The sequence below is a fragment of the Panthera uncia genome (assembly GCF_023721935.1).
Source record: "Panthera uncia isolate 11264 chromosome A1 unlocalized genomic scaffold, Puncia_PCG_1.0 HiC_scaffold_16, whole genome shotgun sequence".
Classification (NCBI taxonomy): Eukaryota; Metazoa; Chordata; class Mammalia; order Carnivora; family Felidae; genus Panthera; species Panthera uncia.
In genome coordinates this window covers 7130187-7152747 of record NW_026057576.1, presented here as the reverse complement: position 1 = coordinate 7152747, position 22561 = coordinate 7130187, and the positions used below count along the sequence as shown (strand labels likewise).

The 22561-nt window shown below is 41.1% G+C and overlaps 1 pseudogene; it reads left to right on the top strand.

Moving 5' to 3' along the window:
• The first annotated feature begins 1574 nt into the window (after positions 1-1574).
• Positions 1575-1689, top strand: LOC125934237 (uncharacterized; annotated as a pseudogene).
• The last annotated feature ends 20872 nt before the right edge of the window (positions 1690-22561 follow it).

Here is a 22561-nt window from a genome sequence, read left to right as displayed (position 1 = left end):
GGCAGAGAGAGAGGGAAGCATAGAATCTGAAGCAGGCTCCAGGCTCTGAGCTGTTCATCAGCACAGAACCCGACGCGGGGCTCGAAGTCATGAGCTGTGAGATCATGACCTGAGCTGAAGTCGGACGTTCAACCGACTGAGCCACCCAGGCGCCCCCTCTTCAAAATATTGTCAAACAGAAATAGGACCATGCTGTATTGATGTTTTGATTTTCTTTAATTGACTTAATGGGTTTTTAAACAATTTTTTAAAGTTTATTTTTGAAAGAAAGAGAGAGAGAGAGAGACCGTGAGCAGGAGAGGGGCAGAAAGAGGGAGACAGAGGATTCGAAGCAGGCTCTGTGCTGTCAGCACAGAGCCCGATGCGGCCTCGAACTCGTGAACCATGAGATCATGACCTGAGCCCAAATCAAGAGTTGGCTGCTTAACCCACTGAGCCACCCAGGTGCTCCTTCATAGTTTTAATAATAGATTCATAAATGCATATTAATAGGGAAGTTTAGATAATACAGAGAAAGTTACAGTTAACTTTGACTGCCACCCCCATTCCCTGATTTTAGTCTCAGAGGAAACCATGTTAAAAATGTTATTTGTATTCTTCCAGGCCTTTCTGCATTCACCTGTGGCAACATACCTTCCCCCCGGCTTTGTACGTGTGGCTACTTAACTCTCTCCCTCCATCTATACTGATATTTATATAGATTTTGGATTTCTTTGATTACTGGAGTGATTGAATATTTTTGTGTGTTCACTGAGAATTATTTTTTTCCTTTACTTATTATAGATATGAATTCTGTAGGTGTTGAAAACTTTAACCATTTGTTGCAGGTAATCTTTACTTTGATTCACACTGAGATATTTTATAAAATAAAAAAAATAATTATTAAAAAAAGACAGAAATGGGGGCGCCTGGGTGGCTCAGTCAGTTAGGCGTCTGACTTTGGTTCAGGTCATGATCTCACGGCTCGTGAGTTCAAGCCCTGTGTCAGGATTTGTGCTGACAGCTCAGAGCCTGGAGCCTGCTTCCGATTCTGTCTCCCTCTCTCTCTGCCCCTCCCCTCCTCACACTCTGTCTGTCTCTCTCAAGAATAAATAAACATTAAAATATTAAAAAAAAGAAGACAGAAATGTAGAGTGTATACAGTACAAATCCCCTCTGTTGGAAGGATGGAGTTGTAGCGTTCTTTTCACCTCCTTTCCCCCTTTCTGTCCTTACTGTTAAGGTCATAGTCATTTTAGGGTACCGTATCAAAGTTTTGTTTTGAGAAGTGGTCAATTTTAGCAGATCTAGAATGGAGACAAGACCAATTTTGCCAGCATTGGGATGGGTAGAGAAGTGGAAAGGATCCAGGGGAGGTTGTGCGAAGGAGATCAGAGATTGAGGGTCCAAAGGAAGGAGGGACTGCCAAACGTCCAGCTGAGAGAAATTCTATATGGACTGAAGGAAAAACACAAAGAAGTGTTTCTCTCATCTTCTGGATGCCATGTCTGCCTTGACTGGTTGAAAAGGTTGAAAACTGGTTGAAAACCCCGTTTTCCTTCGTATGGTCCTTGACCTGATGCCCTTCCAAATGGGCAGGTTCTGTCCTGAGCGTGAAGCTGCCTCTAGGTGTTGTTTCTGCAGTTACCTTGTGCCGTTGATGATTCTTCTCCTCCTGTGGGGGAGTCAGAGGGAGAGGACACAGCCTGAGCGGTTTCTGTTTTATTAAAAAAAAAAAATATTCCCTGACTTGACACACTGAGGTTATAGAACATGAACCCAAGAGCTCTCTCACAGCCCATTTTTGCTCTCTGAGGAAGCACCATGAGGCTTCCTCCCCTGCAAATGCTATGATGTTCCTCATATCTCAACACCATCTCCCCAGCCCCCTGGCCCTGTGTTCAACTAAACTGATCTGCTTGTAGTCTCCAGGACACCTATGTATTCTTTCTTGTCACCTGATTTTCATACATTTCCCTAACTCTGGCTTGGGCGTCATCATTCTCATGATCATAAACTATTAGTTCTGGCCTTTCAGTTCAGTTATCCCTTGTTCCAAGTAGCCTTTAGGACCAGTTCCTTTCTTTCCGTGCCCAACATGCACACACACACACACACACACACACACAGTCTGGGTTATGTACTCCTTTCTATGCACTTCAAAAACACTCTTGACCTACCCACCACAGCACCAATCTCACTGTATTATATTTCTCTATCAGAGCTGTCTCCCTGAATAGCAGTGACTTCCCTGAGCACGCCTATTTTATCTCCTTATCTCCTTTGACGTACACAGCACCTGGCACACAATAGTTACCCAATAAATGTTTAAATATTTGTTAAACAAATGGACGAAAAACGTAAATGAACCAACACTGATATTTATAAATTCTTGTGTGAATTACCGTATTCTAGTTAATCCTTTTTCAATAGATAGCACACAAATAAACTCAAGTTTTGACTTTATCCAAAGTTGAAAATCTGAATAGACTTGTAATTGGTAAAAGACTGCTACAATGGCTATCAAAAAAAAAAAAAAAAAAAAAGAAAAACCCTTGCATTGTTGTGCATCTCTTACTTGTTGGGATTCTTTTTAGCATAAATATAGACTTGGGGACTTCCGCTTCCAGCCAAGAGGTAGGAATAGAACCAGATCTGCCCTCTCGCCTGAAACAACTCTCCTGCCCCAACTGACCCAAATTAAAAGATAAAATGTTTGAAGCAGTGATTTTCAAGATACTGGACATAGGACAATAAAGAACAGTGATTCTCAAGAGACAGAAAAAAATATATAAAACAATGAGGTGAGCCTATGACTGCCCCAGATTACTACCCTGAGAGGGTATTGAGGTCACAGTCCAGGGAAAGGGAACCCAGGCAGAACCCTAGGGACTTCTGAGTTGAGCAGAGTGGAAAGTCTGGGGAAATGAAAGTTGCAGTTCACAGAGAAGGCAGTTGCACAGAGAAAAGATCCAAAATTCTTCAGCAGATCGCCTTGAGTATTCAGGAGAATATTGATCAACATATGCATGTAAGGAAACTATGTGAAGTTGGGGACAGAACTATGCAAAAGGATGAGAGGGAATGGCACCAATCTCATTGTACTATATTTTTCAGGCCTACACAAAGCTGGGAATACACAAAGCTTGCTCCCACCAGCAGTGCTGAAAGACCCCACAGTTCTCTGGGTGTTGGGTGCAGTATTCTGAAGGGTTTTGCCCGGCAGTAGAGAATACCTACCTTTTGATTAAGCATGGCTATGGCCCTGCCTAACGGATCTTAAAAGTAAGACTCAAAAGGACCAAACTGTTGACAAGTAACTTAACTGCATCCCCAAAGAATGCTCAAAAATACTTACAGTAGTACAAACATACCCAGCGTACAACAAGGAAAAATTTACAATGTCTGGCATCTGGTCAGAGATTATCAGACATGCATAGAAGCAGAAAAATATGGCCAATAATGAGGAGGAAAACCAATTAATCAAAACTCACCCAGAATGGACACGAACATTAAAATTCGCAGAAAAGAATATTAAAACAATCCTCATAATTTGTATCCCATAACTCAAAAAGTTAAGTAGAGACATATAAGATATAAAAAATATCCAAGTCAGAATGTTAGAGATGAACACTTCAATGCTGAAATGAAAAAATACCCTGAAAGGATTCACAGCAGATTAGTTAGTTTAGAAGGAAAGGTTATTACATTTGAGGACACGGCAATAGAAGTTACCTACAAGGGAACCAAAAATAAAAATTTGAAGAGAAAATGAACAGAGCGTCGATGAGTTGAAGAACAAGTTTAAGTGGCCTGATATACATGTAATTAGAGTTTCCGAAGGAGAGACACAGAAGAAATATCTGAATATACATTGGCAAAAATCCCCCAAGTTTGTTAAATATACTAACCTGTGCATCCATAAAGTTCGATGATGCGCGGGAACAAGGAACATGAAACGAACCACATGTTCAAATTGGCCCAAACTAGTGACAAAGAGAAAATCTTAAAAGTAACCAGAGAAAGCAATCACATTACGTGCAAATAAAACAAGGATAATAGAGATTTTCTCATAGAAAGTAATGGAAATGAGAAGATGGCACAACAGTGTATTTAAAATATTAAAAGAAAGGGGCGCCTGGGTGGCTCAGTCCGTTGAGTGTCTGACTCCTGATTTTGGCTCAGATCATGGGGTCATGGGATTGAGCCCCACATTGGATTCCATGCTGAGCAAGGAGCCTGCTTACGATTCTCTCTCTCTCTCTTTCTCTCTCTCTCTCTTTCCCTTGGTCCCTCCCCTGCATGCACATGGTGCATGCACTCTCTCTAAAATTAAATTAAATTAAAAAAATTTAGATATATTGAAAGAAAACTATTTTAAAGATTTTATTTTTAAGTAATCTCTACACCCAATGTGGGATTCAACTCACAATCCTGAGATCAAGGATTGCAACTCTTGATTTTGGCTCAGGTCATGATCTCAAGGTTTGTGGGACTGAGCCCCGTGTTGGACTCTGCACTGAGCATGGAACCTGCTTGAGAGTCTCTCTCTCCCTCTCTCTCTCAAAATAAATAAATACACATTAAAAAAAAAAAAAGAGTTACTTGCTCTGCCACCTGAACCAGCCAGGCGCCCAAGAAAAACATTTTAATTTACAATTCTACACACAGTGAAAACATCTTTCAGAAACAAAGGTGAAATAAAGACTTTCCAGAGATACAAAAGCTGACAAAGCATTCATTATCAGTAAGAATGTTCCAAGAAGTCCTCTGGTATTTATATGATACCCAATAGAAATATGAGTCTACCTGAAGCAATGAAAAATACCAGAAAAGGTAACTACATAAATAAAAGCTTTTTCTTCTTAAAATCTCTTTTTAAAATATTCTACCATGTTAAACAGAAATAATAATAACATGCTGTAGGGTTTGTAACAAAAGTGGAAACGAAATGTGTGACACAATTGCATCCAGGCTGAGAGGGGAGAAATACTCTTGTAAGGTTCTTATACCATATGTGAAGTAGTGAAACATGGTTCGAAAGTAGAGTGTGGTAAGTTAAAAGATGGGTACTATAATTATTAAAATAACACAGCAGTTATAGTTAATAAGCCAACAAAAGAGGTAAAAATAAGTCATTAAAATATAATTAATATATAAGAAGGAGAAAAATGGAAAGGGAACAAAAAACAGAGCAGAGAGAAATAAAAAATAAATAATAGCAAAATGAGGTCAATACAAATGTAATACATGTCAATACATTTAAGTGTAAATGGCCTAATGCCCCAAATAAAAGGCAGAGATTATCAAATTAGATAAAAAGGCAGGGCTCATACGTTGCATACAAAAAGCCTATTTTAGATATAATAATCTAACTAGATTAAAAGTAAAATAATGAGGAAATACCATGCTAACACCCATCAAAACAGTGCTGGAGTAGCGATGTTAATATCAAAGTATATTTCAGAATAAAGAATACTACTAGGGTAAACAGAGTGACTATGTAATGAACTTGTTCATCAGTAGGATGTAACAAACCTAAAAATGTATGCACCTGATAGCAGACTTTCAAAATACATGGAGCAGGGGCACCTGGGTGGCTCAGTTGGTTAAGCATCCGATTTCAGCGCAGGTCATGATCTGGTTCGTGAGTTTGAGCCTGGCATCTGGCTCCGTCTCTCCCTGCTCCTCCCCCACTCACGCTTTGTCTCTCTTTGTCTCTCAAAAATAAATAAACGTTGAAAAAACAAAGAAAATACATGGAGTAACAAATGATAGCATGTAAGAGAAATAGAAAAATCTACAATTATGTTTGTGTTGATAACTGATAGAACAAGTAGACACATCAGTAAAAATATTGCAGGCTTAGGGCACCTGGCAGACTCAGTTGATAAAGTGTGTGGATCTTGACCTTGGGGTTTGAAATTCAAGCCCCGCATTGGGTGTAGTGATTACTTAAATAAATAAACATATTTTTAAAAAAGAAAATAGAAGGCTTGACCACCACTATCGACCGGTTTGACCTAATTGCACTTGTAGAACACTCACCAAACAAAGACAGATTAAAGAGTCTTTTAAAGTACGTATAAAACAATGATCAAGACAGATCATATTCTGAGGCATTAAACAAATCTCAAAAAATTTAAAGCGTTCAAGTCAAACAGTGTGTTCTTGAGCTGCAACGGAATTAAGTTAGAAATCCATAATAGGAAGATATCCGGAGAATTCCCCAATTCTTGGAAAATAAATAATATACGTCCAAAAAACATGAGTCAGATAAATAAGAATGCATTTTGAACTGAATAAAAATGAAAATGCAACATGAATGAATTTGTGAGATAATTGCTAAAGCAGTACTTGGGGAAATTTACAACATGAAATACATATATTAGAAAAGGGAAAAGTCTCAAATCAATGACATCAGTTTTTTACCGTAGGAAATGAGAAAAAAAAATGAACAAATTAAATTTAAAATAAGCAGAAGAAAGGAGATAATAAAGATCAGAATGGAAATTAATGAAACAGAAAATATAATAACAATAGAGAAAATTAATTAAACCGTAAGTTAGTTTTTGTTTTATTTGGTGGGGAGAGAAAATCAATTTTATTTTGTTTTATTTGTTTTATTGGCTGGGGAAGAAGTCAATAAAATTTATAAACTTCTGCCAGATTGATCAAGAAAAAAAGAAAACACACAAATTACCAATATAAAAAATGAGATAGTTGACATCACTAGAGTCCACAAATATTAGAAAAGATAATAAGGGAATATAATAACATTATGACCATAAATTTGACAGATTAAATATTGTCCAGTTTCTGGAAGGATACAAACTTCCAGGGGCGCCTGGGTGGCTCAGTCGGTTAAGCGTCCGACGTCGGCTCGGGTCATGATCTCGCGGTCCGTGAGTTTGAGCCCCCCCGTAGGGCTCCGTGCTGACAGCTCGGAGCCTGGAGCCTGCTTCGGATTGTGTGTCTCCCTCTCTCTCTCTGCTCCTCCCCCGTTCATGCTCTGTCTCTCTCTGTCTCAAAGATAAATAAACATTAAAAAAAAAAAAACCTTCCAGAGCTCACTCAGAAAGAAACAACCTCAACATGCCTGTATCTATGAAAGCAGTCAGGTTTGTAGTTAAAAATATTCCCCCAAAGAAAACTTCAGGCCCAGATGGCTTCACTGGTAAATTCTAGCAAGCAGTTAAGGAAAAAATACTACCAATTCTACACAAACCCTTCCAAGAAATTCTTTTGAACCTTGAGATAAATTTGTTAAAGTCTAAATAAATGGAGAGACACAACTTGTTTATAGTCAGAAGATTCAATATTGTTAAAATGTAAAATTTCCCCCAAATCTATAGCTTCAATTCAATCCAATCCCAATCAAAATTGAAGCAGACTTTTTTTTTTTTTCAGAATTTGATAAGATTATTCTAAAATTTATATGGGGGTGCCTGCGTGGCTCAGTCAGTTAAGCACCTGACTCTTGATTTTGGCTCAGGTCATGATCTCACGGTCTGTGAATTCAAGCCCCACACTGGGCTCTGCACTGGGGCGTGCCCCTTCCCCGACTTGTGCACACACACTCTCTCTAAAAACAAGACATAAAATTTATATGGACATGGAAACAATCTTGAAAAACAAAACAACTTTGAAAAACGAGAATCAAATCAGAAGGCTAACACTTCCTTATTTCAAGACTTACAAAGGTATGGTAATCAACACATCAACAGATAGAGAGATCAGTGAGATACGAAATAGAGTCAGCGTCAGATCCACGCATATACGGACAACTGATTCTTTTCAAAAAAAATTTTTTTTTTAACGTTTATTTATTTTTGAGACAGAGTGAGACAGAGCATGAACGGGGGAGGGGCAGAGAGAGAGGGAGACACAGAATCAGAAGCAGGCTCCAGGCTCTGAGCCATCAGCCCAGAGCCCGACGCGGGGCTCGAACTCACGGACCGTGAGATCGTGACCTGGGCCGAAGTCGGACGTCTAACCGACTGAGCCACCCAGGCGCCCCCGGACAACTGATTCTTATCAAAAGTACAAAGGCAAATCGGTGGAGAAAGGACAATCTTTTCAATCAGTCGTTCTAGAACAATTGGATAACCATCTGCAAAATGTGAACTTCCACCCATACTTGTATCGTATGTCAAATTGACTCAGGATGGAACCTAAAATCTTTTTTTTTTAATTTTTAATTTTATTTATTTATTTACCTTTTAAATTTACATCCAAGTTAGTTAGTATATAGTGCAACAATGATTTCAGGAGTACATTCCTTAATGCCCCTTACCCATTTAGCTCATCCCCCCTCCCACAACCCCTCCTGTAACCCTCAGTTTGTTCTCCATATTTATGAGTCTCTTCTGTTTTGTCCCCCTCCCTGTTTTTATATTATTTTTGTTTCTCTTCCCTTATGTTCATCTGTTTTGTCTCCTAAAGTCCTCATATGAGTGAAGTCATATGATATTTGTCTTTCTCTGACTAATTTCACTTAGCTTAATACCCTCCAGTTCCATCCACGTAGTTGCAAATGGCAAGATTTCATTCTTCTGATTGCCGAGTACTACTCCATTGTATATATATACCACATCTTCTTTATCCATTCATCCATCGAAGGACATTTGGGCTCTTCCATACTTTGGCTATTGCTGATAGTGCTGCTATAAACATTGGGGTGCAAGTGTCCCTTCAAAACAGCACACCTGTATCCCTTGGATAAATACCTAGTAGTGCAATTGCTGGGTCATAGAGTAGTTCTATTTTTAGTTTTTTTTTGGAACCTCCATACTGTTTTCCACAGTGGCTGCACCAGCTTGCATTCCCATGGAACCTAAAATCTTAAAACTTCTTGGATAAATGGAGAAAATATTTGTCTTTTGGGTTAGGCAAAGATTTCTTAGATATGACACTGAAGACATGATTCGTAAAAGAAATAATTGAAAAATTGGGCTTTACCAAAATGAAAAACGTCTGGTTTTTGGAAGACACTATTAAGAGAATGAGAAGATAAGGTGACTGAAAGAAAATATTTGTAAAGTATATATGAAGATAGAGAATTTGTACCCACACTATGTAAAGAACCCTCAGAACTCAATAATAAGAAACTACCCAATTTTTTAAATAAACAATTTAAAGAGACACATCATCAAAGAAGACAGAAGGGCAAAGAAGCCCATAAAAAGAAGTTCGATCTTATTTAGTCATGAAGGAAACACAAAACTACAATTAGGTACTCGTATGCACTTATTTAGAGGGTTAAATTTTAAAAATACAGACCATACTAAGTATTGGAGAAGATATGGAGCATCTGGAACTCTCATACACTACTGGTAGAAATGTAAAATAGTAAAACTATTTTGGAAGTAGTTTGGCAGCTTGTTAAAAATTTAAACCTATGCATACTGTAGGATTCAGCCATTCCACTCCCAAATATTTTCCCAAGAGAAATGAAAGCATGTGACCATACAAAGACTTGTTCATGAATGTTCTTAGTGGCTTTGTTTGTGATGAATACCGCCAAATTGGGAACAACCCAAATGTCCATAAACAGGCAAATGGATAAACAATTTGTGGTGTTTTCACACAATGGAACAACTCAGCAATAAAAAGAAATGTACTATGGATTCACCCAATGACATGAGTGAATTTCAAAGTAGTCATTGATGGGCATTGAGGAGGGCACCTGTTGGGATGGGCACTGGGCGTTGTATGGAAACCAATTTGACAATAAATTTCATATTAAAAAAAAAAAGTAGCCCCGCTGAATGAAAGAAGTCAGACCCAAGAAACAGTGCATGCTATATGACTGCATTTTCTAGAACTGTATATCAACTCTAGAAAATGTAAACTAATCAATAGTGACAAAGTGGATCAGTTGTTCCTGAGGGATGGGGATGGAAATGGGCCAGAGGGAGAGAATTCAAAAGGGCATAAGGAAACTTCAGGGGGTAATATGTTCACTATCTTGATTGTAGTGATAAACTTCATGGGAGTATGCATATGAGGGAACTTAACAGATTGTAATTTTATTATTTTTTTTTATTTTTTATTTTTTATAAAATTTTTTTTAACGTTTATTTATTTTTGAGACAGAGAGAGACAGAGCATGAATGGGGGAAGGGCAGAGAGAGAGGGAGACACAGAACCGGAAGCAGGCTCCAGGCTCCGAGCCATCAGCCCAGAGCTCGAACTCGAACTCACGGACCGCGAGATCGTGACCCGAGCTGAAGTCGGACGCTTAACCGACTGAGCCACCCAGGCGCCCCAACACATTGTAATTTTAAAATACAGTTGACCCTAGGTCAACTGTGTTTACAGAGAGCTGTTTTTTTTTTAAGTTTATTTATTTTGGGAGAGAGAGAGAGAATGCACACAAGGTGGGGAGGGGCAGAGAGAAAGGTAAAGCGAGAATCCCAAGCACTGTCGGTGCGGAGACCAATGTGGGGCCGAACTCACAAACCCTGAGATCATGACCTGAGCTGAAGCCAAGAGTCTGACACTAAACTGACTAAGCCACCCAGATGCCCTGAGAAGCCTTGAGATGGATTTTCTCCGTGAACCCTCATAGCAAAATGAGGGGTCATCAGCATTCTTATTTTACACATGCCAAAGACTAAGCACAGAGCAAATATCAGTGTTGTTTCCAAGCCAGTTCCTGTCATGTCTTTGCATCCTTGCCCTTCTACCCTGAGAACCGCATGCCCATAAAACTAAAGACTCTTCTACAAGCCCCCTTGGCATTTTGATTTTATTTGTTTCAGTCTTGTGCCCACATGCCCTAGTTCTTCAAATTTTTATTCTGTATCTTTCAGATCTTCTGTATTTCTCCGTAATTTATCTGAAACCCCTCAACGATGATAGTCACTGCTCTTATAAAGGCTTGCTGAGTTTTAGAAGGTAACACCTTTGGGGCCCCCTGGGGGGCTCAGTCAGTTAAGCAGCCGACTTCGGCTCAGGTCATGGTCTTGCGGTTGGTGAGTTGGAGCCCCGCGTCGGGCTCTGTGCTGACAGTTCGGAGCCTGGAGCCTGCTTCAGATTCTGTGTCTCCCTCTCTCTCTGCCCCTCCCCCCCCCCCTCAAAAATAAATAAATATTTAAAAAAATTAGAAGGTGACCCCTTGGTTACGCATCGGAGTGACTTGTATTATAGTTTTGAGTTTACCATTCAGATGCTCTGGAAAAGCAGATTGATTGAACATCTATTCTAATTCCAGTCCCCGTCAAAAATCCCTCTAAAAATACAACACAGAATTTTTTGTTGTATAGAGCTGTAAGAATGGAGAGTGTAGAAGGGGAGGTGAGGCACTAACATTTTAAGAGCTAGAAAGCATGAGAATGAGTGGTAAATGACTTAGCATGTGGAAGACATTTAAATTTAAAGGTGTTAATTGGGGAAGCTAAGAAACAACCCATTGCGCATTGCTGAATCCCCAAATCTCAGGAACTTGTGGTACCATGTTTCCCTGGAAATGAGGGTGAGGAAGGAACCAAACCAATAAAGATTTGTTGAAAGCTGTTTGCAGAGCACTTGAGGGGTCTGTCACTCTATGAGCCAGAGGACTTCTCCTCTCCAGTCCTGGCAGAGACCGGAGGCTGATTCTGGAACATGTATAGATGGGAGGCAGCAGGTCGGCCCACGGTCGTGAGATGAGATGCCAGAATATTTGACCCCTCTAGTAGGATATTTGAAGAATCTTTTCCAGGGACTCTGACTCATGCAGAGACATAAAGATATTGATATTAGTGGCCTTGCAAACAAAACAATCCAATATAGGAGACTTAGACTGTACAACCCTCGACTTTATGTTGAGGGGTTCTAATCAGCTTTTCAGCCTCTACTCTTAAATATAAATAAACAAGCAAAGAACCAGAATGCTGAGGAAAGGTCTCTTTCCATCTCAGATGCTGCCTCCAATGATTCACACCCCTCCTGCAAAGAGAATACACTCTCTCCCTCCCAAGGCCAAAATGAAAGATAGAGACCAAAAACACAAACAGACAAAAAATATAAACAAAACCTTGGATATACGGGAACTGTGCAGGGAGCTAAAAACTTCAAAAATGTAATTAATAACCTCAGAAAGACTATAAGAAATACCGAAAGCATGAAACAAGACCACAGTGCTATTCAAAACAGAACAGATAGAGCACCTGGCTGGCTCAGCCAGTAAAGCATATACTCTTAATCTCAGGGTTGTGAGTTCAAGCCCCACATTAGACATGGAGCCTACTTAATAAACATAAAGACGGAACAGAAAGCAACCACAACAAAACTCTTAGGAAAAAAAAAAATAAGGGGCACCAGGCTGACTCAGTCAGTAGAGCATTCCACTCTTGATTTTGGGGTTGTGAGTTCGAGACCCACATTGGGTATAGAGATTACTTAAGAATAAAAACTTTAAAAAATATTTCAAAAAAGAAATTTAAAAAAGATACCATGATGAAGAATTAGGTCAAAGGATCGGAAGATAAATTTGAAGAAATCTTTAAGAAAATAGGGCAAGAAGTCAAGGAGATAAAAAATAGAAGATCAAATATCAGGAAATTAGAGGCTCAACCCAGGAGATCCCATACCTAAGCAAGAGATATTCCATAAAAGAAGAACAGAGAAAAGGGAGGAACTGAACTCATGAACTAAAAGATGAGATTACAAATTGAGAGGATGCTTCAAGTGCAGATATAAAAGGAAAAAATCGACCCAAACCAGGGAGCATCATTGAGAAATTCTGGAACACTGGGGACAAAGGCAAAGTCCCACAAGCCTCATACAAAGGATAAAGAATCACAGTGGCTTGGAACTTTCACATTAACACAGGAAGCTGAAAGATCAAAGAGATATGACTTTAAATGCTGAAGGAAAAAATGCTTTCCATCTAGAATTCTATATCCAGCTAAACTCTCAATCAAGTGTGATGGTAGAATAAAGACATTTTCAGATATGCCAGGTCTCAACACTTTTACTTTTTTCTTTAAAGTTTATTTATTATTTTTACTAATCTCTACACCCAAAGTGGGGCTCAAATTCACCACCCTGAGATCAAGAGTTGCATGTTCCCCTGACTCATGCCAAGAGGATGAAATTTATAAACCTCTTAGGCAGCTGAACGTCTGGAGGAGAGATTTAAACAAGGGGGAGAGGGTTTGGGGTTGAATTAATAATACATCTATCAAAAATCCTAGGCAAATGGTGAAAAGAAAATTACTAACACTAAGAAAACTAAAGGCTGTGTAGAAAGGAAAGGTAGTTATACTATATGGTTTAACTCGGAGTAGACCTTTCATGTCATGGGTGGACTTGGATGGGTGGATTAGTGTTTCTTATCGAAGTTAGGAAATTTGGGGCCATCACTTCTCCAAAACCATTTCCCCCCTTTCTTTCCTTTTGGAAGTCTTTGCAAGTGTGATGCTTGATGGATTCCCATAGGTCTCCGAAGCTCTGTTCATTTTTCTTTACTCTTTGTATTTTCCAGATTGGATAACTTCTATCGTCTTCAAGTTCACCATTCCTTCTTCTGCCCCCTCACATTTTTTTATGCTTATTTATTTTTGAGAGAGAGACAGAGTGTGAGTGGGGAGGGACAGAGAGAGAGAGAGAGAGAGAGAGAGAATCTGAAGAAAGCTCCAGGCTCCGAGCTGTCAGCACAGAGCCCGACACGGGGCTCAAACCCACCAACTGTGAGATTATGACCTGAGCCAAAGTCAGACGCTTAACTGACTGTGCCATCCAGGCACCCCACCCCTCACATTTTCTACTGAAGCTTTCATTTTCCAGTTTCAGTGATTTCACTTTTCAAGTCCAGATTTTCCACTTGTTTCTTTCTTTCTTTTTTTTTTTTTAATGAGTTCTGGCTCCATGTTGGTATTCTTTCTTTGATGAGTCACTGTCATTATACTTTTCTTCAATTCTTTGAACACGCTTTTCTTTAGTGGCTTGAACGTATTTATAATAACTGCTTTGACGTCTTTGTCTGTGAAGCTCAACATCTAAACCCTCTCAGAGACAGCGTCTACTGTTTTCTTCTTGCCGACCCAAATCTTGTAATTTTTTTGTTAAAAACTATATATGTCACACACTATAGTGCAGCAACTCTAGATTGAGATTCCACTCCCTGCCCCTTTCAGAAGTTAGTGCTGTTGCGGAAGTTTTGTTTGTCTGGTTAGGGACTTGCCTGGGCTAATCTCAAGAACTCTGTTTCCTTTGCAGTGCATAGCTCCAGATGTCTCTCGTCAGTTTTACTTAAACTGTTGTTTTAATTTTTTAATACTGGCCTCCTAGAGATCGTTCCTATGTCAGTGTAATTTAGCGATCCACCGATGACTGATCAGAGATTGTGCTCAAACACTTGAGACAGTAAAAACTCCGTCCTTTGCTGATGGATCTGTATGGGGTTGGGGAACACACGCAAAATTCAGGTGATTTACAAGTCTTCCCTGGATTTTGCTTTTCACTGGCTCCCATGTGTCTCCTCTGTGTGTGTGTCAGACCTGGTGTTCAGCCAGGGGTGTATGGAGAGCTAGGGCCCTCCCTCTCTGGTCTCTCTTGTCCACGCACACAGCCTTGGAAATATGTGCAGCTTTCCAGACTGCCGGGGATATGTGAGAGAGGACTGGGACCATTACGGCCATCTCCTTCCAGGGATCTTACTGCTACATTTCTGGCTAGTCTGACAGTCTGTTATTTGTCCCAGCTCCAGGCTAGCTGCAATGTTGGTCAGCCCTGTCTGCTGGTAAAGCATCTGGATTTTGTGGCCTGCCCTGCCCTGGTAGAACTGTCAGACTGGAGCCAGGGATGAGGGGGGCAGGGGACAGGTAGGTGATAGATGGGATCCACCCTGGGCTAAAATGCCAGAGGCCTGCTATTTTTACCTGAGGTTTAGTAGTCTTTCTCGAATAAATATTTCTCGAGTTTTATATGCCTTGGGTTGATCTGCAGCACCCTGAAAATGTTTCTGGCTCTGTTGCCTGGTGTTGTCACTACTTTTTGAGAAGGGGGCTTGCCAAACTCCTTACCCTGTCATTCTGTCTTGTCACAACAATGCAAACACTGCTTTGTAGCCAAAGTGTTCAAAATATTATATTGGGAGGAGAGAGGAAAAGAGGGTGAAATCTGTATATTCTCAAGTGGGAGTTCAATTGATAATGCCTACACCAAAAAATTGAAAAGTCGCAATATGAACGTGTTATTTAGTGATACGAACATACGTATAAGATAAATCAGCTAAAAGAATTTAAAATGGTGTGACCATTTTTGGGGGCATGTCCAGCCTTGAAGAAATACACTGATTCAATAAACTGTGTCTCTACATAACTTTGATAAAAAATTTTTAAAAATTTAAAGCTAATAGGAAAAAAATTAAACACAATTAAGCCTATAAGGTCAGTCATACTTGAGGTTGAACCAGCACCGCAACTTGCTAGCTCTGTGACTTTTGTCACAAAACTTCAGACCATCAAGTCTCAATTTAGTCTTCTATAACATGCAGATGATGGTCACTTTGAAGAGTTATAGAGGCGCCTGGGTGGCTTAGTTGGTTGAGCGTCTGACTTCGACTCGGGTCATGATCTCAAGGTCCATGAGTTCGAGTCCCGCGTCAGGCTCTGTGCTGACAGCTCAGAGCCTGGAGCCTGCTTCCCATTCTGTGTCTCCCCCTAGCTCTACCCCTCCCCTGCTCGCACTCCCTCTCTCTCTCTCAAAAATAAATAAACATTGAAAAAAAAGGAGTTATAATAGTAGCACATACTATGTGCCAGGCAGCAAATATCACAAAGTGGGGAAAAGAATCTGTTTCCCTTGCCTGCAGGTAAAGCCATCTGTCCATCACCCTTCTTGACAGCCCAGAGCCCCTGAGAATGGATTTTTGGATCAGTCTCTAGCTAGTGGCTAATTGAGGCCAAGCATATGAGGTGTCTTCTCAATGACCAGCCTGGCTATATCTGCTTCTGTCTCCCCTCTGGAATGTAATCTCTAGAAGGGCGGGGACTAGTGTGCCTTCTTCTAGAGTGCCTGACAGTTTGTAAGGGACCAATAAAATTTGTTGAATGAATCAATGAATCAGATAGTCTGACAGGGTATTCTATCTTTCAAGTAACAGTGTTTTTAATACCACAGCATAGGCCGCTCTCAATTGAATCTGTGTCCCATGTGGACAAACAACTTAAGGACAAGATAGCTTCCAGGGAACATTCTGGAACATTATTATCCTTCCCGAGTACAGGATGCTAGGTTGTTTTTTTTTTTTTTTGGTTTGTTACTTAAAACAATTCTATCACCTTTTCCTCAAAGGCTTCAGTTTCCATCCCTGAGACAGTTTTATTTTGTTTTGTTTTTAATTTTCGTGAACCTCCTTCTCCTACTTTATATTGCTGTTGTAGGTTAGAGTCCAGTGCTGAACTCAAGACACTAACAAATAGCTTATGTTCTGTTTAGAGAAAATGGGATATACTAAAATCCAAGTTTATAAAAACCTGTAGATACAGGCAAGGTTATGAGCACCTGAATTGCAAAAAAATCATCCCTGAATTCTGGGAAGAAGCCAGTTCACCGGTATATTTAGTGCATTATTCAAATTGTAAAACCTTGACTTATAATCACCTGAGGATATCGCAAACCCCTGGTCTTCTTCAAACCTCCACCCAGGAGATACAATGCGCAGACCAGACCTCATCCATTAGCCCCGAGACTCACTTGCCCTAGCAACCTGCCACATTAGCCAGGCTGCCTCCTCCAACCCCAGGACTTAGAATTACTTAGCTTCTCTGGTCATCTGTATAATGCCGTCCTTTTCTGAGGCTCTTCTGAAAGTTGCCAGTGATGTGGGCAGCAGAGTGGCAGAAACGACTGGGGAGGTCACCTCTAAGCCGGGCTGCTATGACTTTCACGGGCCCTGGGCACTTTTGCTTTCGTGGGCCTCTTCTTCCATAAAAAAAATGTTTTTAATTATATTTTAGGACTGTGTTAGTATACAGGTAATATATTAACATATAGTAAAACAATTTTTCAACCTAAAAGCTAATTGTTTCTTCTGAGGTTAAAAGTGAGTAAAACATTTTCGTGGGTCCCTAAAAGCACTGTGGGCCCCCAACCCTGTACCTGCTGTGCCTAATGGAGACGTTGGTCCTGCCTGCGAAGGGATTCTAAGACACACGATTTCTTTTACGACACATACTGAGGGTAGCAGCTAAGAGTTGGGACTTGGGAGTTAGATGCAGATTTGCACTGTGGCTCTGTACTATCCTGGCTGTAGGGCCTTGGGTAAGTTGCTTAACCTCTCTGAGTCTCACTTTTGCCATCTGAAAGTGGAGGAAATGATACATTCTCAGTAGTTTTGATGTAAAGGCTAAATACTTAACATAACGCTTGTCCACTGGGAAATACATGGTCCGTGGATGACAGAAATGGTCAGACACTCCAACTGAGCATTGTTCTTCAAAGTCTAACCCATCAGGGGTTCCTTCTGTTCCCTAAAAAGTGGAAGTAGAACGGGATCCATGGTTCAGGGGGTTATGGGGCCATAGCAGAATTTATGAGGGGTGGGAGGGCAGGGAGCAGGAAAGCTGTTATGAAAGTCAGGGTTCGTCCCACCCCTCATCTTGCTAAATGCCACCAAAGAAATGGCCTAATGTAGCCCAACTGGTTATTTGGGGGACTTTCTGTCTGGTTCAGGCAAGGAAGGAGCAAGGCAAGATAGACCTAGAACCCCCTCTGTCTAGTTCTAGATTTGCCGGGGTCAAGTGCAGAGAGCTTGATTGTCTGGACAGGTTGCTTTGCCCAAAGCAGGGCCCAGGTAGCATTAGGCATGTGGCTGTGAGAATAATAATGCAGGCCCAGTGGTTTTAACCAATCCAATGAAGTGATTTTAAATGACAAGACCTGACCTTTTATATGACAGGTTCCAAGTTGCTTATGTGGTAAAACAAAACAAGAACAAAACAAAATCTCTGCCTCCCTAGCTTGAAATGCATGCAAATAGAGATTCAGTTGGGTGCGTAAGATCCTTTAAAATGCAGATAACTATAGGATGTTTAGGGGCTATCAATCATTCACACCTTGGAGTGAGTTAATTTAGTGAGCCTGATGTTTCTTCAACACTTAACTGAGGTTTGCTGCTGAAGAGGAGCTTAGATAGGAGAGGGAGAAAGAGGGAGAGTGTATTTTGTTCCCTGGGTTACTACTTAGTGGAAGGAAGACTGGAGGTTTTCTGGATTGGGATCTTCCAAAGACCAGGAAGCACCAGACTGTATTGGGACCTGGAGAGGGGGCGGGCATGGGGTGAATAGCAGGACACAGAGGACGGAAACAGAGAGAGATGGGGAAACCTTCTAACTTGGAATTTAAGCAAAACGGTGAAATCGGGGTCTTTAAGTGTTTTATGAAAGAATAAATTGTCGTTCCCTTGGATGCAGAGAACTTGCCTGTCAGCCCTCCTCTGGATATTCTTTTTATATGACCTGGCAAATGTCAGGAAGCAACCTTTTCTCATCTCTCCATCAAATTCTTATGTTAATAAGTTGGTTTGAAAATACTATACTTCTTAACTGCTTGGTAGAATTTTAACAGGGCCTGCATGAAATACCTATACTTTCCCGTGAATTCCCCTAAAGGAAAATATCCCTGGGGATTTACTTATTTGATTACAGTACATTCGTTTCGGATGATTGTTTATTTCGATACGAAAAATTCACCCACAATTCTCCTACCCAGCTTGAAAGGGAATCCCTACACTGGCCCAATGTCCTGACGGTGTGAAAATGAATGAGCAGGAGTAAATGAGTAGGAGTCTAGCCCAGAAACCACGTTCTCTACCCTGATCATCAAGATGAATAGTCCCGAGTATTTACTCTCACCTCGCAAGGGTAAACAGAGTCACTGCCTAACCTAGCTAGGTTGAGGTTGGAGGAAAGACACCCATTTGATGATTATTGGAAGAGCAAGGCTGTGTGTCGCAAGACATTTTCTCTTGTTCATTTGGCCTCTATTGCGTAAGAGGAATGTCTACGCTTCCTAGTATGTTTGTACCTGTACTTGGTGATAATCTTGCTGAAGCTGTCCCATTTCTTCCCAATATTTATGCATTAGAGTCTGTCCTCGTTGACTTCAATTGTCCCATATTTCTGCTGGGGTGTTCCAGGCTGGCGAGGCAAATTAACTACAGCCACAAATATACAGTGTGTTCTTTCTGAGGGTTTTCCTGTAAGATCTAAGCTAGCCATTTCCTTAAACCCGAAATCCCTTACGTGATAACGTGAGTAGCGTTATAGGTAAAAAGAAAGCAAAACGAGCCCCTTTCTGGCCTTTTCCAGGAGATAGTGTTAGGGGTATAAAGACACGGTTGGCTTGGAAACGTTTTTATTTGGCCTTAAAACACTTTTCTTCCAGACGAAAGCATACTTCTGTATCTAATTTGGACCCATTTTAAGGTTACTTTCCTGTGCTCCGCAGATGAGTCGGCCTCGTATGGAGTGGAAGGTGTGGCTTTGATGTCAGGGAGACCTGGGTTCGAATTTCAGTTTTGCTACTACTAACCAGCGCCTCGGAGTCTAGTTTTTTTTCAACCTTAGATTTTTTTTTTTTTTTAACGTATAATAGAGACACAGCACCCAAAATAGCCACTTCACAGAACTGCGGTGGAGATGATTTGAGATCAACCCCACAATACACATTGGAAGTCACTCAAAAATATTAGCGTCCCACGCGTGCTCAGATGTTGTTGGGTAAAAGTTTCCTTGGACTCATAAAAGCCTGGGAGGGATAAAGAGCTTTAAAAGAAGTTTTGGAAACCCTTTTTACCAGGCACAAAGGAAGCATAAATTCAAGAAGCTGCAAGTTTGCTCAGAACTCACATGTGTACAGCGTCATTTGAGTTAAAATCCTTGAAAAAAACTCTTATATCCCAGCACTTTTTTTTTGTTTTGTTTTCTGTTTTTGTTTTTTTCTGAGAGAGAGAGAGAGAGAGAGAGAGAGAGAGAGAGACTCCCAAGCAGTCTCCACGACCAGCAGAGAGCCCAACACGGGGCTCCATCCCACGACTCTGGGATCATGACCTGAGCCGAAATCAAGAGTCAGACGCTCAACTAACTGAGCCACCCAGGCACCCCCGTCCCAGCACTTCTTAAACTTTAAGGTGTAGAGGAATCACCCGGGACTCTCGTTAAAATGCAGATTGAGATTTAGTAGGACTGGGAGCCTGGGGGGCTCAGTCGGTTGAGCTTCCGACTTCATCTCGGGTCACGGCCTCGCAGTTTGTGAGTTCAAGCCCCGCATCGGGCTCTGGGCTAACAAACAGCTCAGAGCCTGGAGCCTGCTTCGGATTCTGTATCTCTCTCTCTCCCCCTCCCCTGCTCATGCTTTGCCTCTCTCTGTCTCTCAAAAATAAATGTTAAAAAAAAAAAGATCTTCCATTAGATTTAGTAGGACTGGGGTGGGGCCTAAGATTCTACCTTTCTAAGAAGCTTCTAGATGATCGAACCAGCTGGTAGCAGACCCGGTACCTATGTCCTCTACTTGGTCAGTCCACAAGACAGTTGTGCAGTGTCTAAAATACTGCTTGGCGGGGGTGGGGGGTCAGCCTGTCATTATTGGATAAATGGAAAAGTGTATCCTTGACACAATTTTGTTCCCTATGATCCAAACTGGGACAAAACCGTCCTCACCTCCGAGGACGTGGTAAGTGCTGTCTCTTGCAGATCCACTGTGGGGAGACGGGTCACTTCAGAGCCGGCCGGGGTCATCCTCCACAGGCTTGCTGGTGAGAGGCGATCAGGTACATGAGGGTATCAGAGCTGTGGCCTGGCCGGCTGGGTCCCTGGCATGGCCTGGCTTGCAGAGAAGATCGAAGAGGCCGATCTCCAGCTCCGAAGCCTCAGACCAGGCCACACGTCCCCACGGGGGGCACAACAACACTCAGTGGAAATGGAGAGGAGCCATCAGGGGCCTTTATTCTTTTTTTCTGGCGAACATAACCTTCTGCTCTCTGCCCAGGTGGACATTATGTCAGGCAGGCAGCGTCTAAGACGAATGCCCACAGGTTGCTAAACGTCCTGCGTGTGGCTCCCACGGTGCATGGTGTTACTTCCCTGAGGGACGGAATTGCCCCACATTTGAACCAGAAGTGGGACAGGTGTGGCGTATGTGGTGCGGAGAAGACAGAAAAGTGCGTCGGACAGAATGTGGACCCTGGGGTCAGTCAGAAGCCGCTTCCGGCCTCAGCTTTGTGGCAGTGAACACCTGTGTGGCTGCAGGCAGCACAGTGGCTCTCTGAGCCTCAGTTTTCTGATCTGTGAAATGGGGCTGCCTACAAATACAACCAGCAGGGTTGCTGCTGAGGAGTGGAGGTGCCGCGTTGTCGGATGGCACCTTAAGAGAGCGGCACCTTTAATGTTAGGCGGTCTGGCTGGTTTCTGGAAGGCAGCCCGCACTCAGATGGTCAGGCGAGCTCACTTGGGTTACCCACCAGCATCGTAACCTGCAATCGCCCATCAGCCACCGTCTTGACTCTCACACCTGACGATCCTGCATTGTGGCCAACGGGAAGGTGGCCTGGGTCGGGTGCAGCCTCCGGCCGGTCACAGCCTGGTGCTCTCTTTGCTCCTGTACGGTTATAAGCCTTACGGGACTCGCCGAACATCTGTAGCTAAGCAAGCTGAGCAGATCTGACGGTCCTTCTGCACTGTCCTTATGGACGGTCACTCAACCCCTGTTGCACCCACGCCTTCCTGTTGGCCAACAGAAGAGGAAAAAAGTGTTTTCATTAACAGCCAGGGAAATCCGAGCCAACCTACAAAGTGACCCACCTGCTGAGTTCTTAAACTAGCCCTAAAAGAAAACAGAGGATAGGAAAAGACTTCAATGAGAATTGTTAAATATTACAGCACTTAGCACACATCTTGTGAACAGAAAGATTAAGATAGTTTTGTCGAGTGTTGGAGCATTGTAACAGTTCCAAGGTTGTCTACTGGTTTAGAAGATGTTTTTGGGACTGCTGGTAGGTAGTCTCAGGCATGCAGTGAAGGACACCGACCCACTTACCGTCTAGAAATCACGCACACACCCAGTGCATTGGCTAATGCTAACCAGAATCCAAAGTAAAATAGAATAGAATAGAATAGAACAAAACAAAACAAAACAAAATAAAACAGAATAAAATAAAACACAATAAAACAAAACAAAACAAAATAAAACAAAACAAAATAAAACAAAATAAAATAAAAACAAAATATGAAACAAAATAAAATAAAACAGAATAAAATAAAATAAAACAAAATAAAATAAAACAAAATAAAATAAAACAAAATAAAAAAAACAAAATAAAATAAAACAGAATAAAATAAAATAAAATAAAACACAATAAAACAAAACAAAACAAAATAAAACAAAATAAAATAAAACAAAACAAAATACAAAACAAAATAAAATAAAACAAAATAAAATAAAACAAAATAAAATAAAACAAAATAAAGTAAAACAAAATAAAATAAAAAACAAAACAAAATAAAATAAAACAGAATAAAATAAAATAAAATAAAGCTTCAGCCTTTACTTTCATATAAAAAAAGCACTCATCACCCAGATTATTCACGAT